The sequence below is a fragment of the Delphinapterus leucas genome, chromosome 2, assembly GCF_059928025.1.
Source record: "Delphinapterus leucas isolate spDelLeu-1000000601 "Yukka" chromosome 2, BTC_Dleu_Yukka2, whole genome shotgun sequence".
In the NCBI taxonomy this organism is placed as follows: Eukaryota; Metazoa; Chordata; class Mammalia; order Artiodactyla; family Monodontidae; genus Delphinapterus; species Delphinapterus leucas.
Genome location: NC_143130.1, coordinates 106,462,466 through 106,480,535, shown reverse-complemented (window position 1 = coordinate 106,480,535; position 18,070 = coordinate 106,462,466). Strand labels below are relative to the sequence as shown.

The following is an 18,070-nucleotide window of genomic DNA, read 5'->3' as shown; positions in this document are numbered from 1 at the left end:
TTTATTTTCCTGAAAAGCTCTAAATAAGCTAAACACTGCCCAAGGAGAGAATATACCTCTTCCTCCCAAGGCTGCTCACTTCGCCCTCCTGCCCCCCTTGGGTTTGTGCTCAGCTCCCCCTGCAGCCCCTCTCACCGTGTCACTCAGAGCACAGTAGTACACAGCCGAGTCTGATGCTTGCATTGAGGGTTTCTGCAGGTGGAAGGAGCTGTCACTCGTAACAAGAGTGGCCTGAAAACCTTGATGCTCTGCCCTCTGGCTTGCTTTCGAGCCCTTCAGGAGGAGTTGCGGAGCTTTGTTGAGATACTGGACGTACCAGAAAAGATAGGGATTTGAATCAGAGGTTTGGTAAGTGCAGTGCAGGGTCGTAGGCGCCCCCTCTGAGACAGTCACTAGGCCTTCTCTCTGGTTCACTGAGTCTCCTTTGGTCCCTCCTACAAGAGAATCACTTTTTTATGTTATAAATGGACAGAAGGAGAGTTTTCAGCCAGAGAAGAAAACTAAAAGTTACCCATAATTATAGGAAAATGAAAAATGATGAACATTTAAGATAAAATGTTACTTACTGAATATTAAGAAGATCACAAGAACAGAATGAGTGGCAGAAAACATGTTGGCAACGGTCCTTGCTCCCTAGGATACACCAAATCTAATGGGGCTAGTTTGCAGCTGAATATTATAGAAACTCCTCACTTAGAAACTGAGAGCTCCTTTCTGCACAGCAACAGTAATGTCTTGTGGCTACAAAGTAAACAAGTCAAACCAGCACCTGAATAAGAAGAGGAACCACATTTGTAGGAAACCCCGCCCTCTGGTGGGCATGCTGAACATTGCACCACAGCTATATCTGCTTGTGGCATAAGCAAAGGAGAATGGGACAGGACTCAGAAGAGAGCTCTAAACACGAGCATGCTTAGGGAAATACTCAGTTGTTGCTTCCATCATTTTCTGCATGGTACAAGTATCTCTAGCTACCCAAATAATCCCAGGCAGGATTTTTAACTGGAATAGTCAGAGGTCTCTTCCTTGCATATGTCTCCATGACTCCCATGGGTAAGAGAGGGATTCATCTGCCTAGAAAGTGCTCCCTAATCTCCCCAAATCCTTTGCCTGAATTACTATTCATCCCCAAGACTCATTCAGCATGCCACAGAGGAAAGATTACCTAAGGCAGGTCTCAAGTAATGTATGGTTGGTTGAAAAGGTTTTTATCCTATCCATCATGAAATGACATATTTGTAAAATACAATAAAAACAAATTACTGTAACTTCTTCACTGATAAAGGTAGAGTTGACCTTCCTTCCAACTGGAAAACTGGACAGACTATATGAAACAACTTTTGGACATTGGACTACAGGTAGCACAGAGATAAGGAAAACAGATGAGGTGAGCGCGAACATTGCCCAGCTTACTTCATGGAAGCAGCTTCTCGGCACCAGTGCAGGAGGAATTTACCAAAAATAGCCCAGCTGTCTCACTGTGAGATTGAGACTGAATAGGAGATTGGGGATCTTGAAGCACCTAGAATTTGTGGACCAGTGTATCAGAGAGGAGGGACGTGTACAAACAGAGAGAGAGAGAGAGATAATGACAGGGGGTCACTGTGAATCCTGTGCGCAGTACTAATCTGCAACGAGAGAGAGAAAACTCATCGAGTTTGGTGAACCACCCTGAAGGGCCTCCTTTGGGCCCATGAACCATACTTAGATAACAGCAGCCTTACACCTTTAGCCTTATGAGGGATAGGTGACCTTACTTAGGTGTCTTGGTTCTTGAAACACCTTTTATTTTATTTTTTATACAGCAGGTTCTTATTAGGTATCTATTTTATACATATTAGTATATATATGTCAGTCTCAATCTCCCAATTCCTCCAAACACCACCCTCTCCCACCCCGCTTTCCCCCCTTGGTGTCCATATATTTGTTCTCTACATTGTGTCTCTATTCCTGCCTTGGAAGCCGGTTCATCTGTACCATTTTTCTAGATCCCACATATATGCTTTAATATATGATATTTGTTTTTCTCTTTCTGACTTACTTCACTCTGTATGATAGTCTCTAGGTCCATACACGTCTCTACAAATGACCCAATTTCGTTCCTCTTTATGGCTGAGTAATATTCCATTGTATATATGTGCCACATCCTCTTTATCCATTCGTCTGTCAATGGGCATTTAGGTTGCTTCCATGACCTGGCTTTTGTAAACAGTATTGCAATGAACATTGGGGTACATGTGTATTTTTGAATTTTGGTTTTCTTTGGGTATATGCCCAGCAGTGAGATTGCTGGGTCGTATGGTAGTTCTACTTTTAGTTTTTAAGGAACCTCCATACTGTTCTCCATGGTGGCTGTATCAATTTACATTCCCACCAACAGTGCAAGAGGGTTCCGTTTTCTCCACACCCTGTCCAGAATTTGTTGTTGTAGATTTTCTGATAATGCCCATTCTAACCAGTGTGAGGTGATACCTCATTGTAGTTTTGATTTGCCTTTCTCTAATAATTAGTGATGTTGAGCAGCCTTTCATGTGCTTCTTGGCCATCTGCATGTCTTCTTTTTAGAAATGACTATTTAGGTCTTCTGCCCATTTTTGGATTGGGTTGCTTGTTGTTTTAATATTGAGCTACATGAGCTGTTTATATATTTTTTAAACTAATCCTTTGTCCGTTGATTCGTTTGCAAATATTTTCTCCCATTCTGAGGGTTGTCTTTTCATCTTGTTTATAGTTTCCTTTGCTGTGTAAAAGCTTTTAAGTTTCATTAGGTTCCATTTGTTTATTTTTGTTTTTATTTCCATTACTCTAGGAGGTGAGTCAAAAAAGATCTTGCTGTTGTTTATGTCAAAGAGTGTTCTTCCTATGTTTTCCTCTAAGAGTTTTATATTGTGTGGTCTTAACATTTGGGTCTTTAATCCATTTTGAGTTCATTTTTGTGTATGGTGTTAGGGAGTGTTCTAATTTCATTCTTTTACATGTAGCTGTCCAGTTTTCCCAGCACCAGTTATTGACGAGACTGTCTGTTCTCCAATGTATAGCCTTGCCTCCTTTGTCATAGCTTAGTTGACCATAGATGCATGGGTTTATCTCTGGGCTTTCTATCCTGTTCCATTGATCTATATTTCTGCTTTTGTGCCACTACCATACTGTCTTGATTACTGTAGCTTTGTACTATAGTCTGAAGTAAGGGAGCCTGATTCCTCCAGCACCATTTTTCTTTCTCAAGATTGCTTTGGCTATTCAGGGTCTTCTGTGTTTCTATACAAATTGTGAACGTTTTTGTTCTAGTTCTGTGAAAAATGCCATTGGTAGTTCGATAGGGATTGCACTGAATGTGTAGATTCGGTGCAATTCCTATCAAGCTTTGGGTAGTATAGTCATTTTCACAATATTGATTTTTCCAATCCAAGAACATGGGATATATCTCCATCTGTTTGTGTCATCATTGATTTTTTCATCAGTATCTTATAGTTTTCTGAGTACAGGTCTTTTGTCTCCTTAGGTAGGTTTGTTCCTAAGTGTTTTATTCTTTTTGATGTGATGTTAAATGGGATTGTTTCCTTAATATCTCTTTCTGATCTTGTGCTGTTAATGTGTAGGAATGCAAGACATTTCTATGCAATAATTTTGTATCCTGCAACTAAACCAAATTCACTGATGAGCTCCAGTAGTTTTCTGGTGACATCTTTAAGATTATCTATGTATAGTAGCATGTCATCTGCAAACAGTGACAGATTTACTTCTTCTTTTCCAATTTGGATTCCTTTTATTTCTTTTTCTTCTCTGATCTCAGTGGCTAGGACTTCCAAAACTATGTTGAATAAAAGTGGCCAGAGTGGATATCCTTGTTTTGTTCCTGATCGTAGAGGAAATGCTTTCAGTTTTCCACCATTGAGAGTGATGTTTGCTGTGGGTTTGTCGTATATGGCCTTTATGATGTTGAGGTATTTTCCCTCTGTACCCACTTTCTGGAGAGTTTTTATCATAAATTAGTGTTGAATTTTGTCAAAAGCTTTTTCTGCATCTATTGAGATGATCATATGGTTTTTATTCTTCAATTTATTGATATGGTGTATCACACTGATTGATTTGTGTATATTGAAGAATACTTGCATCCCTGGGATAAATCCCACTTGATCACGGTGTATGATCCTTTTAATGTATTGTTGGATTCTGTTTGCTAGTATTTTGTTGATGATTTTTGCATCTATATTCATCAGTGATATTGGTCTGTAATTTTCATTTTTGTAGTATCTCTGTCTGGTTTTGGTATCAGCGTGATGGTGGCCTTGTAGAATGAGTTTTGGAGTGTTCCTTCCTCTGCAATTTTTTGGAAGAGTTTGAGAAGGATGGGTGTTAGCTCTTCTCTAAATGTTTGATAGAATTCACCTGTGAAGCCATCTGGTCCTGGACTTTTGTTTCTTGGAAGATTTTTAATCACAGTTTCAATTTCATTATTTGTGATTGGTCTGTTTATATTTTCTGTTTCTTCCTGGTTGAGTCTTATGATGCCTTGTATTTCTTATGATGCCTTGTATTTCTGTCTCTTATGATGCCTTGTATTTCTGGGGTGTCCATTGTAACTTCTCCTTTTTCATTTCTAATTTTATTGATTTGAGTCCTCTCGCTCTTTTTCTTGAAGAGTCTGGCTAAATGTTTATCAATTTTGTTTATCTTCTCAAAGATCCAGCTTTTAGTTTTATTGATCTTTGCTACTTTTTTCTTTGTTTCTCTTTCATTTATTTCCTCTCTGATCTTTATGATTTCTTTCCTTCTACCAACGTTGGGTTTTGTTTGTTCTTTCTCTAGTTCCTTTAGGTGTAAGGTTAGACTGTTTATTTGAGGTGTTTCTTGTTTCTTGAGGTAGGATTGTATTGCTATAAACTTCCCTCTTAGAACTGTGTTTGCTTCATCCCATAGGTTTTGGATCATTGTGTTTTCATTGTCATTTGTTCCTAGGTATTTTTTCATTTCTTCTTTGATTTCTGCAGTGATCTCTTGCTTATTTAGTAACATATTGTTTAACCTCCATGTGTTTGTGTTTTTTACGTTTTATTCCCTGTAATTTATTTCTCATCTCATAGCGTTGTGGTCGGAAAAGATGCTTGATATAATTTTAATTTTCTTAAATTTACTGAGGCTTGATTTGTGACCCAAGATGTGGTCTGTCCTGGAGAATGTTCCGTGTGCACTTGAGGAGAAAGTGTAATCTGCTGTTTTTGGATGGAATGTCCTGTAAATATCAATTAAATCGACCTGGTCTATTGTGTCATTTAAAGCTTGTGTTTCCTTCTTAGTTTTCTGTCTGGATGATCTGTCTATTGCTGTAAGTGAGGTGTTACAGTCCCCCACTATTATTGTGTTACTGTCGATTTCCTCTTTTATAGCTGTTAGCATTTGCCTTATGTATTGAGGTGCTCCTATTTCGGGTGCATATATATTTATAATTGTTATATCTTCTTCTTGGATTGATCCCTTGATCGTTATGTAGTGTCTTTTCTTGTCTCTTATAATATTCTTTATTCTGAAGTCTATTTATCTGATATGAGTATTGCTACTCCAACTTTCTTTTGATTTCCATTTGCATGGAATATCTTTTTTCATCCCCTCACTGTCAGTCTGTATGTATCTCTAGGTCTGAAGTGGGTCTCTTGTAGACAGCATATGTATGGGTCTTGTTTTTGTATCCATTCAGCGAGCCTGTGTCTTTTGGTTGGGGCATTTAATCCATTCACATTTAAGGTAATTATGGATATGTATGTTCCTATTACCATTTTCTTAATTGTTGTGGGTTTGTTTTTGTAGGGTTTTCTTCTCTTTGTTTCCCACTTGGAGAAGTTCCTTTAGCATTTGTTTTAGAGCTGGATTGGTGGTGCTGAGTTCTCTTAGCTTTTGCTTGTCTGTAAAACTCTTGATTTCTCCATCAAATCTGAATGAGATCTTTGCTGGATAGAGTAATCCTAGTTGTAGGTTCTTCCCTTTCATTACTTGGAGTATATTGTGCCACTCCCTTCTGGCTTATAGAGTTTCTGCTGAGAAGTCAGCTGTTAACCTTACAGGAGTTCTCTTGTATGATATTTGTTGTTTTTCCCTTGTGTGCTTTTCATAATTTTCCTTTGTCTTTAATTTTTGTCTCTTTGATTACTATGTGTCTCAGTGTGTTTCTCCTTGGGTTTATCGTGCCTGGGACTCTCTGTGCTTCCTGGACTTGAGTGGCTATTTCCTTTCCCATGTTAGGGAAGTTTTCGACTATGTTCTCTTCAAATATTTTCTTGGCTCCTTTCTCTCTCTCTTCTCCTTCTGGGACCACTATAATGCGAATGTTGGTGAGTTTAATGTTGTCCCAGAGGTCTCTTAGGCTGTCTTTATTTCTTTTCATTCTTCTTTTGTTTTTCTGTTCCATGGCAGTGAATTCCACCATTCTGTCTTCCAAGTCACTTATCCATTCTTCTGCCTCAGTTATTCTGCTATCGATTCCTTCTAGTGTATTTTTCATTTCAGTTATTGTATTTTTCAACTCTGTTTGCTTGTTCTTGAATTCTTCTCGGTGTTTATTCTTTAATTCTTCTAGGTCTTTGTTAAACATTGCTTGCATCTGCTCAGTCTTTGCCACCATTCTTTATCTAGGGTCCTGGATCACTATCATTATTCTGAATTCTTTTTCTGGAAGGTTGCCTATCTCCACTTCATTTAGTTGTTTTGAAACACCTTCTTTTCACTTCTTGTCACATTCTTGTTTCAATTCAAGTAAGTAATTTTTTAAGAAAGTTGAGTTTAGATACTTCATAGTATTAGCCAGACTCTCTTCATTCCAGAGGCACGTGTGTGGTGTTTACCTGTCTCCTGTTTAGTTGTATTATTAGGGATTCAGGAATCTCAATGTAAAGAACTGTTTGCTCAATGTCGGTCAGCTTGTTTGTCTAGTTTCTTGTGCAATTATTGTGCTAGTGAAGTGAACACAGCAGAAGATTTGACAGGGTCATTTCATAGCTTATTCTTTCCCTAGGATTGGGTTTACTTTATGCAAAGTATGACTGTATTTATAGCAAGAAGTCAAAACATTGTTACTTGCTCACATCAACCATTTTAAGGCATGGGGACTTTGTTTCTGCAGACACATGTGATGTTGCCTTACACAGGCTCTCAGGGCAGTGCTGTCAATCTAGTAACAATGGCTATGACTAAGTCAGTTGAACACAGGAATCGTCTTCTTCAAATGATACATATTCACCTACATAGATTTTCTCACCAGGTAAAATGATCTATTTTTTTAGCTCTTACTAAAATTAGGGTCTTGAGTAGAGTTATCCTGCTGGCAAGACTCTCTGGCTCAGCAGACCACCTAGGTACTCTTATATTGTTCTGCGTGTTCAGGAATCCCTAGGCTCAAGCATTGATTCTGGAAATTTACAGAGTTGTCTACAATGTGTAAACCAAAACCAGACACGATTCCTATCTCAAATTGCTTTCAGTTGAGTGAGGAGCAGGTAAGTAAAACAAATCGTATGCCCTGCCTGTACTTCCACTAGCCTGGACCCAGCCATGTGGAATGAGGGCTCAGACTGGAAGTAGAGAGCTGATGCAGTTATCACCAGGGGAATAAAACCTGCTTGAATACTTTATTTCCTCTATTTAGATTTATTTTTGTTCTTTTATCTCCCTCTCCATTTCTTTGGCCTGTTTATCCTGTTGTTTAACTCCCAATGCTCAGGTGTCCAACACCCAGTGTGCAGGACTCCAGAATGTTAGGGAAGAAGGCAGTGTTTACCTTCAGGTGGGTGTCCAGACATCCACCCTGTTAGGTGAGGATAGTGACTACATCCTCCAGGACCAATAAAACTATGATAACTGTTAAATTCTCCATTATGCAGTATGCAGAAAGCAAACAGCATGGCTGGCTGAGAAGCAGCAGGAGGTTTTGTTTGGAGTTACATAAAAGTTGACAGAACTATTCCTCTAGTTTCTTGATCCTTTGGTTGAATCGTCAAGAAAATCTTGGCTCATGTGTTACGCAAGACAAATTGCCCTACAAGATCCCTGTATAGCACAGGGAACGATACTCAATACCTTGTAATAACCTATAATGGAAAAGAATCTGAAAAAGAATAGATACGTATGTATAACTGAATCACTTTGCTGTACACCTGAAACTAACACAACACTGTAAATCAACTATACTTCAGTAAAAATTTTTTAAATGTTTAAACAATATTCTTAACACTTTTATCCATTTAAAGAACTGAGATGCTTTTATTTGTAAAGTGCCGTTATTCCATTTGTCTTTCATTTGATAAAAATAACATAAAGAACACAAAGGACTCAAAACTAAGGGGAGTTTTCTAAGTTAGCAATACAGATGATTAGAAATATGCTTTTATTATTTAATTTGTTGCTATCAAACAAAAAACTACAAATCTAAAAATTCCCATGTAATTCCTACTCCCCAGAGGTAGGCAAACAGTTTTTCTGTGAAGGGTCAAATAGCAAATAGTTTAGGTTTTGAAGTCATATAGTCTCTGTCGTGACTACTCAACTGTGCTCTTATAACACGAAGCATCCATGGTCAATGCATAAATAAATGGACATGCCTGTTTTCCAATAAAACTTTATTTACAAACACAGGTGGCAGGCTGCTCTGCCCTGTGGGCTGTGCTTTGCCAATCCCTGCTATGCCAGAAGAATGTATCCATAAACTTCCAAAGATTTCTTTTTTTTAATAAATATTATCATATCTTTTTGAGGAGACTTAAAATAAAGAATACATTAATGGATAGAAAAGAAGAAGAAGGAAATTAGATGATCCTAATGCCTAAGATACACTGATGCTGAGTTTTCAAGGGTGAGACACACAGATGTGGACGCTACAATTAAGGAACTCACAGAAGTAGTAGTGAAAATAGGTCTTAATCAAATCATCAAAGAAATAAAGGAGAAACTGCAAATGTGAAAATGCAGAGGTCTATAATTCTAAAAATGCCACCTGAGCTTCCTTCAGCTACAGACTCTTGGACAGATGTATAAGAATGAATAGGCATTTACTGTTTTTTTTACTCTTTTGAAGGGAGGAAAAAAATTTAGGAAAAGGAAAATAAATAAGAAATCCCCTACAGTTGCTATGAAGGGGTCATAGAGTAGGAAAAAGGTACTTTTAAGAAACTTAAGGACTTCCCTGGTGGTACAGTGGTTAAGAATCCGCCTGCCAATGCAGGGGACATGGGTTCAAGCCCTGGTCAAGGAAGATCCCACATGCCGTGGAGCAACTAAGCCTGTGCACCACAACTACTGAGCCTGCACTGTACAGCCCGTGAGCCACAACTACTGAGCCCACGTGCCACAACTACTGAGCCTGCGTGCCACAGCTACTGAAGCCCGCGTGCCTAGAGCACGTGCTCTGCCACAAGAGAAGCCACTGCAATGAGAAGCCCGCGAACTGCAACAACGAGTAGCCCCCACTCACCACAACTAGAGAAAACCCGCACGCAGGAACAAAAACCCAACGCAGCCCAAAATTAATTAATTAATTTAAAAAAAAGAAACTTAAATAATACCAGTATTGTTGAAGAGAGAGAGAGACAGAGAGGGAGAGAGATTAGGAGTACATTGTGAAATGAGGTTGGAGAGGTAACAAGATCCTAAATTATGCAAGGTTTTGTAGGTCATATTAAGAAGGTTTGGGACTTCCCTCGTGGCACAGTGGTTAAGAATCCTCCTGCCAATGCAGGGGACACGGGTTTGAGCCCTGATCCAGGAAGATCCCACATGCCGTGGAGCAACTAAGCCTGTGCACCACAACTAGTGAGCCTGCGCTCTTGAGCCTACGAGCCACAACTACTGAGCCCACACACTGTGACTGCTGAAGCCCATGCACTCTAGGGCGTGTGTACCCCAACTACTGAGCCTGGCCTGCGTGCTGCAACTGCTGAAGCCTGTGCACCTAGAGTCCGTGCTCCACGGCAAGAGAAGCCGCCACAATGAGAAGCCTGTGCACCGCAACGAAGAGTAGCCCTGGCTTACCACAACTAGAGAAAGTCCGCGTGCAACAACGAAGACACAATGCAGCCAAAAATAAAATAAATAAAAATTTTAAAAGAAGTTTCTCTTTATTCTAAGAGCAAATGGGGATCCAGGTGATTGACATGCTCAAATCTGCACTCTGACAAGATCATTCTCACTGTGGTACAGAGGACTACATTGAAGAATGATGGGGTGTGTCACATGCTGAGGAGCAAGGGACTAAAATGGATTTTTAATTAGGATGGTGGAGGTGAATTAGTGTGTGGGGTTTGTGACATCTTCTGGAGACCTTTCGGAAGCAAAGTCAACAGAACTGGGAGATAGACTGGATATAGTATTTCAAAAATGAATAACTATGAAGCAAAACACCCCATATGAGTCTTAATATACCCTGGGGATAGCAGAAATTGCTATTTGCCTAAAGAATGTCCATTCTCTCCTATTTCTTACTAATAGAACCACAGTTTTGATGTGAGTGACAACATGCTGAGACTGAAAAAATACTGACATCCCAGAGTCCTTTGCAGACGGGAGAAAGGTGGGGACATGGAATAACACTCTGGTCAGTGAAATGTAAGTAGCAGCTGTTGGGTGGATTTTCTGGAAATGATTGACTTGGCCAGCATGTACTCATTTGCCCCTTGACCTTCTCTTTCTTTCTGCCTGGAATGTGTGTAAAGTGGATGGATCTCTAGCAGTTTCTGCCAAGTATATAAACAAAAGTGACACTTTAAGGACAAGAGACAGAGAGCTAGAAGGAAGCCCCTTGATTTTTTATAACATGATGACGGTAGTATACCAGCCCTGGACTGCATATGATACATATGACAGCGCTTCTTTACGTGAGAGGAAAGTAAACTCCACCTTGTTGAAAAGATTAGTATTTGAAATTTTTGTAAGTTGAAGCTGACCCAGTCTCTAACTGATATAGAAGATGTTCATTAAAAATACAATGCATCGGGCTTCCCTGGTGGCACAGTGGTTGAGAGTCCGCCTGCCGATGCAGGGGACACGGGTTCGTTCCCCGGTCTGGGAAGATCCCACATGCCGCAGAGCGGCTGGGCCCGTGAGCCATGGCCGCTGAGCCTGCGTGTCCGGAGCCTGTGCTCCGCGACGGGAGAGGCCACAAAAGTGAGAGGCCCGCGAACCGCAAAAAAAAATAAAAATAAAAAATGCAATGCATCAGTGCATCAGAGTCTGATTGAGTAAGTGCCTAATAACCCAGATCTTCAAGGTGCTGTAGGTGATTCTGATATAGGTGATGTTGGTGGTTGAAGCTCTGGAATGTGGTTTTCACAGTCCTACCAACCTTTCGCCTTCCCTCCCCCACCTTTTCCACCAAGCATCACATAAGTACAAATGCGCTTTCTCCACAAACACATTTTCAGTAGCATCAAAAATGTATCAAAAAAACTATTCTTACCAGAAGCAAGAATAAAATGGATGGAAAACTGTTATATATGTGATAATAGAAGTATCCACTTTCAAAACACAACATTTTAGGACCTGGTAGCTGAGAACATCTCTCACTTGTATGGGGAAAGATTATGACTCTCTGATAAATTCCCATCTCCTTAATGGAGAAATTGAAGCTTGGAAATCACACAACTAATAAATGGGAGAATCAGATTCAGATCTTTGTCTCTACTACTCCAAAGATTCAGATCTTTGTATCTATTATTATACAACGTTTTCACTGCTCAGCTTTAAAATGAAAAGTTTGGTTGAAAGAGTCCTAAGATCCTTTTTAACTCTAATGTCTGATGAATCTACTGTTGGAATTAGAGAAATGCAAAAATCCTCTCATGCATCTCAAAGCCCCACCTAAGTCTTGAGGAGGCTGTACATATAACAGATGAGACCTTCTAATACTGACAAGTCCTTCCTCATCCTCCACAAGTGACCTGGTAAAATTAGAGCTTGAAAGGTCTTTAGGCTCATCAGTCCAAATCCTTTGTTTAAAGTGAGGAAACTGAAGGCTGCTACACCGATGGTGTGCTTAAGGACACAGAGCCAGGATGGGCAGAGCTGAAGCTGGTATTTCAGTTTCCCGTTCTAAATCTCATGGCCTTTACCCTAGTCTAACATGCTGCCAAAAACATCAGGAATTTGACAGGCCTCCCTTTCCTGTTGCCAGCTGTTTGTAGACTCTCCTTTGTGGGAAGACATAACCACCAACTCTACACACTGTTGCGGCTTCTAAGAGGCAGCTCTGGCAGGGTTTGCGCTGGGGCTGCAGTTGCCTGGTGAGCACTGTGTATCCGTAGCACAGAGGTAAGTAGCAGTGTCTGCAGCCTGGGAAGCCGTGATGGACAGGGAACTGCCTTTGATGGAGTTGTCAAACGTGACTCGCAGTCTTCCACTACGCTTCTCTCTCTCATTTGAACGTATTAAAATCAGGTGGGCAAAGCCTCTCCTTGAATCCTGTCTGTACCAATGTAAGGTTTCTATAGCAGTTTTATAACTGCAGTTCATGGTGGCATTTTCACCCTCCTGGATGCTCAGGGCCTGAAGATTCTCTTCTCCTTGCTGGCTATTCACCCCTAGGCAGAAACACAAGGCCAGAGGCCAGGAGTGAGTCACTGCATTTTCACTCTCTAGTGTTTGCATTTCCTTCCATAATTTGGGGGTACATTTCCCAATTAACAAGAAGATTTTGCGCCTCTGTCTTGTGGGCTCGGAACTTTGGTCACCCTCTTCCCATCGCCAAGAGCCCCAACTCACTGGCCAGTTGAAGCCACAGAATCACCAAAGACACGGTCAGGAGTTTCTCCATTCTTCCTCCTTATTGGGATCACAGGAGACTCAGCTCCAGAGCCTGAAATGAAGCCAGGTTCCTCAGTCTAGTTCTTTTTTCTGGGTATATTTATCTAGTCTCTCTGGATCCCAGAGAGAGACTCAGGCTTCTTACCCAGCCAATCAGAGGAAGCTCAATCCTGCGCTTTCAATACCAACATGTTGATTTCAAACCAAGCAAGTCTGAGGAGAGAGGGTACTGCCATCTTGTGGTAGCAACATCATCCTGCTAAGAGAGCCGGCTGTGGAAGGTGAAGTGTTAGAGCTGATACAGAAGAAATTACAAAGCTAGTCTATTCTCTGCCTTTATTACACTCCAGTTCTAGCCTAGAGTAAGAACAGATGCAGCTTAATTCATGTAAAAACTCAATTAAGAAAGAATACTGATGCCTGGTATTTACAGAATACCTCTGAGGAGCACTGTTAGGTTTCTTACAATCACTTCTGGTATTTTATATATAAGCTTTCTTTTCTTTTTTTTTGTTTTTCCTAATTTGCCTAATGCTGGAATGAGATTGTATATAAGCCAGGGTTCTTATTGGTGAGTAACAGAAACTGACTCTGGCTGAATTAAGTAAAAAAGGAATAAGTTAATTAATATTGGGTTTTCCTCAGCATCTCCAATAGGGTCAAATAACTGGAGTCAAAAGCTATCGAGGGCTTCCCTAGTGGAGCAGTGGTTGAGAGTCCACCTGCCGATGCAGGAGACACGGGTTCGTGCCCCGGTCTGGGAGGATCCCACATGCTGCGGAGCGGCTAGGCCCGTGAGCCATGGCCGCTGGGCCTGTGCGTCCGCAGCCAGTGCTCCGCAACCGGAGAGGCCACAACAGTGAGAGGCCTGCGTACCGCAAAAAAAAAAAGCTATTGAGTCAGTCTACCCAACATTTCAGGAAGAGTTAACACTGATCCTTCTTAAACTATTCCAAAACATTGCAGAGGAAGGAACATCTCAGTGCTATCTGCTTCATCACTTTGGTCTCATGATCCAGCAGATCCAAAAATGATGCTTGGAGTTTCCATGGCAAATAGGATGGAGACATGGGAAACACCAACAGGAAGATGGCAGCATACTCCACTAGTATTGGGGGCTGGGGGGAATACATGCCCTTTTCTTTAAATATCGGTTCTCCTTTGAAGAAACAGCTTCTGACTTGCTAATTGACCATGGCAAAGTCTGAATATCTAACTTAGGAAAAAACTAACTTAGTGACCATGCAGCCTGAATTTCCGTCATGAACCAAGTGTTGTCCAACTACGTACCTGCACTGTTGATCATGCCCAGCAGCAATCTATCATCAAGTGGAAATGATATATAAGAGACTGGGCTCAGGCATCCCCAGAAGATCCAGGGAAGCTGAATGAGTAAGCACCTCAGATTCCTTTGACACAAACTCTTCTTTTTTGTATACTCTCCCTTAACCGTGCCTATAACCTTCTAGGGAGTTCCTTATAATCAGTTAACTAAGGAACAAGAAAATCAAGCCTATTTTTCATATGGATTTGCACATTATTTTGGTACCACACAAAACTAGCACTATAGCCCACTGAAGGATGAAGACGAAGGACAATCCCTCCACATCATCAGGAGATACCTTTTGGTTATTCATGTTCTCTAGACTGAGGGATGGCCAGAGGTACTGATCTACAGTGATTCTTGGGCAGCTGCTAATGATTTTTCTGGTAAGAGACTTGGAAGGAACAAGATCGGAAGATTAGTGCCAAGGAAATCTAGGAAAGAGGTATCTGGATGGCCCTCTCAGAATGGGCACAGACTGTCAAGAGAATTATGCACTATGTGGATACTGGCCAAGGGAAATGGAAGCTCTTAATAATGGACAAAACAATGCACTCTATGGATGTGTCAGCATCTTTCCCCAGCCACCCCGATGCTTGGTCAATGATCCCATGAGCAAAATGGCCTTGCTAGCAGGAATGGAAGATATGCGTGAAGTCAAAAACATTGATTTCCCCTTACCAAGTTTGACCTAGCTAATGCTGTTGCTCAGTGACTAATCTGCCAAACACAGAGACTAATGCTGAGCCCCTGATATGGTGTCATTCCCCAGAGAGACTGCCCAGACACCTGATGACGAGTGGATTGCATTAGACATCTTCCATGATGGAGATGACTGAGACTTGTTCTCACAGGAGTAGACACATGTGCTTGCATATGGATTTGTCTTCCTTGCTCATTGTACTCTGCCAGCATCATCCTTATAAACTCACAGAATGCCTAATTTCATCAAGGGATTGCCCACAGTATTTCTTCTGAGGAAGAAACTATTCTCACTGCAAAAGATTACAGCAGTGGGCACATGCCCATGGGATTATTTATCTTACCTCATACCCCATCACCCAGAAGTGGGTGGCCTATTGAAATGTAGAATGGCTTCTTGATTCCGTTATAGCACCAGTTGGAAAACAACTCTGTAAACAGATGGGATTCTGTCTTATATGATGCAATATATGCTTTATAGCAGAGAGTATTATATGATGTTTTCTCCCCCATACCCAGAATGCATGAGTCCAGGAATCAAGGAAGTGGCTCTGGGAGTGGACGCTCTCACGATTATTACCAGTAACCTACTACCAGTATTTTTGCTCCCAATGTTTGTAACTTTGAGCTGTATTGGTTTGGAGGTCTTACTCTCTGAAAGGAGGAAGGCTTTCACCAGGGGACACAGCAATAATTTCACTGAATTGGAAGATAAGACAGCCATGTGGCCATTTGGGCTACATATGTTTCACAGCAATGAATAGAAAAAGAGGTTACTCTACTGACTGGAGTGATTGATACCAATTACCAAGGAGGAATTAGGTAGCTGCTACACAACAGATATAAAGAGGACTATGTCCGGAACCCAGGAGATTTCCTAGGGGAGCCTCTGGGAACTTCCAAGCCTGATACTAAACGTTAATGTTAAATTACAGCAAGCAATGAAAAGACAAGATTTTTGAGTACTCAGACCCTTTGAGAATGAAGATTTGGATCACACCACTAGGGAAGTAACCTAATCCACTGAGGTTATGGCTGAGGGCAGGGAAAATATAAACTGTGTAATAAAAGAAGGAAGTCGTACATGTCAATTGCAGTATCGTGACCAAATTGGGAATCAAAGAATGTAGTAGTTTTCTATATTTTCTTTTTGCTCTTTACATGTGTGTTCCTTTTTATACATTGCCATTCTCTTCTTTCTCCTCACCATAATCATTTTATATGCAGATCGTCAGAGATTAAGTTTACATTTTAGTCTGTATATAACAGCATTTTCAGTGAAATTTCCTCTGAATTTTAGAAGTAATTAATACAGCCAGTGATCCGTAGTGACTGCTGGGATTATGGGTCTCCTCATTTGGGGGAAATGATGAGAACGTCTTCACTTGTTCAAAGGACAGCTTTAGCTTGTTAGATAGAAACATAGAGTCATTTCACCGTTGTTTGGAAGTTCAAATGTGTATGGGGGGCGTGTGTAGGAAAGATCAGTAACCAGAAAGATGGGGCATGCCACTTATCAATTTATTGCCTTTCAATTATAAATCCACCCTTCATGGATTCAGAGGGTGACTCTGGACATGGACCTTGTAAACATTTCTCCTTTGCCAGCTGGCATGATGTTAAGCTTTGTCAGTAGAGGGAACGGGAAGGACACTGTAGGAAGAAGCAGCATCTCTTCCAGGTCCTGGCATGTTTTCCACACTTCTTTTTTGATTTTGTTTTTCTTTTGTGTTGCGCGGGCCACTTACTGATGTGGCCCCTCCTGCTGCGGAGCACAGGCTCTGGACGCACAGGCCTAGCGGCCATGGCTCACGGGCTCAGCCGCTCCATGGCATGTGGGATCTTCCTGGACCGGGGCACGAACCCGTGTCCCGTGCATCGGAGGCAGACTCTCAACCACTGCGCCACCAGGGAAGCCCTTCCACACTTCTTGTTCCTGCAGTGCTTGGCCATCCTGTGAGACACCAGTGATGCTCACCTCCAGCAGCATTTAATGACAGCCCCCCAGGTGGTTTCTTGACAGGTTTCACAAGCACCCAAGCAAATTCAGCAGCACTCCCTTGCCAGCTTCCTATAAATTGTGTTGGAACCCTGGGAGGTGTTCTTCTGCCTGTCAACCTTGTTCTCTGGCACCTCAGCAAACTTCCCCATCCAGCAGGCTGCAGCCACACACTCCCCAATGAAGCCTGAGGCATTGGCTTGGTAGGAGAAGGGGGTACAAATTACAACGTGTTAGTTTCCTCGGAACTCTGGCTTAGTCCTAGAGATAACAGCGTCTCCCTACCTATGCTATTCTTATGTTCTTTAGAGTTCTTTTTACTCATTAGTAAATAATTCCCTGTTATTAGTTAATAACTCTTTATATTAAACTTTCCTTGTTCAAATTGCTGTGATGTTTCTCCTGATTGCACTTGATTTGGGTAGTATGGGTCCATGAAGTGCATGAGAGGAAAGGCATTAGCTGTAGAAAGATCAGCAACCACATGTCGGGAAACAGTATCCTCCTTTTCAGGAACTGGGCTTCAGTACGTGGTGATGAGCACAGGTCGGGGTGGATGCTACGGCAGAGGAGATAGAGAGGAGGGACTGCACCACTTAAGCCTGGGGAGCCCCTCTGGGCCAAGAAAAGGATTTTTATGCCATTACATAGTTTTATTTCTAAAGTATTTTTCCAGGTACTAATCTATAGGATAAATACACTTACTATTTTAAAAATTAATTTAGGCATTGTAGGTAATGAGAATTTCCTTGAACAAATTTTTGAGATTAATCTATAGCTAACTGACAACTGATGGCAACTGTATCTCAGAGATAAACTCAGTGTCAGTCTCTAGACAGAGAATGCCCCACTGTGGCCAAATAGGGAACTGAGAAATATTTTCAGTAACTCTTAAGGGGTTTGTGCTCTGCTTCCTTTGTAAAACCAGTTACTGTGTCCCTCAGAGCACAGTAATACACCGCTGAGTCTTCCTCTTGAGCTGATAGTTTTTTCAGATGGAAGGATGCCTCACCCTTGTTGAGGTCAGCCGTGAAACCTCTGATACTCTCTCTTGAGGTGTGTCTCAGGAGTAACTGGAGCTGTTGTTTGGGGTAGTGTACATACCAGAAGAGCTCAGGACTCCCAGAATATGAGTAGTTGCACTTCACCTGCACTGGGGACCCTTCAAAGACGGAGATGTGGTCCTCAGGCTGAGTCACTGTCTGGGCTCTTGTTCCTCCTGTAACACCAGTTCTGGATCAGGGATTGTCTTGCAGACAGAGGAG

General features: G+C 41.4%; 1 protein-coding gene and 1 long non-coding RNA gene across 5 annotated transcripts in view; one reads left to right on the top strand and one right to left on the bottom strand.

Moving 5' to 3' along the window:
• Nucleotides 1–18,070, top strand: part of LOC115803651 (sal-like protein 2) — a 900,219-nt gene that overhangs the window by 369,660 nt on the left and 512,489 nt on the right. For all 4 annotated transcript variants that reach the window (XR_016391489.1, XR_016391490.1, XR_016391491.1 and 1 more), the window contains exon 14: nucleotides 10,471–10,587. The gene's annotated coding sequence lies outside the window, so the exon portion shown is untranslated. The remainder of the gene's footprint in view (nucleotides 1–10,470; nucleotides 10,588–18,070) is intronic.
• Nucleotides 8,336–18,070, bottom strand: part of LOC149750244 (uncharacterized) — a 15,171-nt gene continuing 5,436 nt past the window's right edge. The window contains exons 3-4 of the long non-coding RNA XR_016391628.1: nucleotides 12,739–18,054; nucleotides 8,336–12,557 (exon numbers count right to left, since the gene is read on the bottom strand). This is a non-coding gene — a long non-coding RNA (uncharacterized LOC149750244). The remainder of the gene's footprint in view (nucleotides 12,558–12,738; nucleotides 18,055–18,070) is intronic.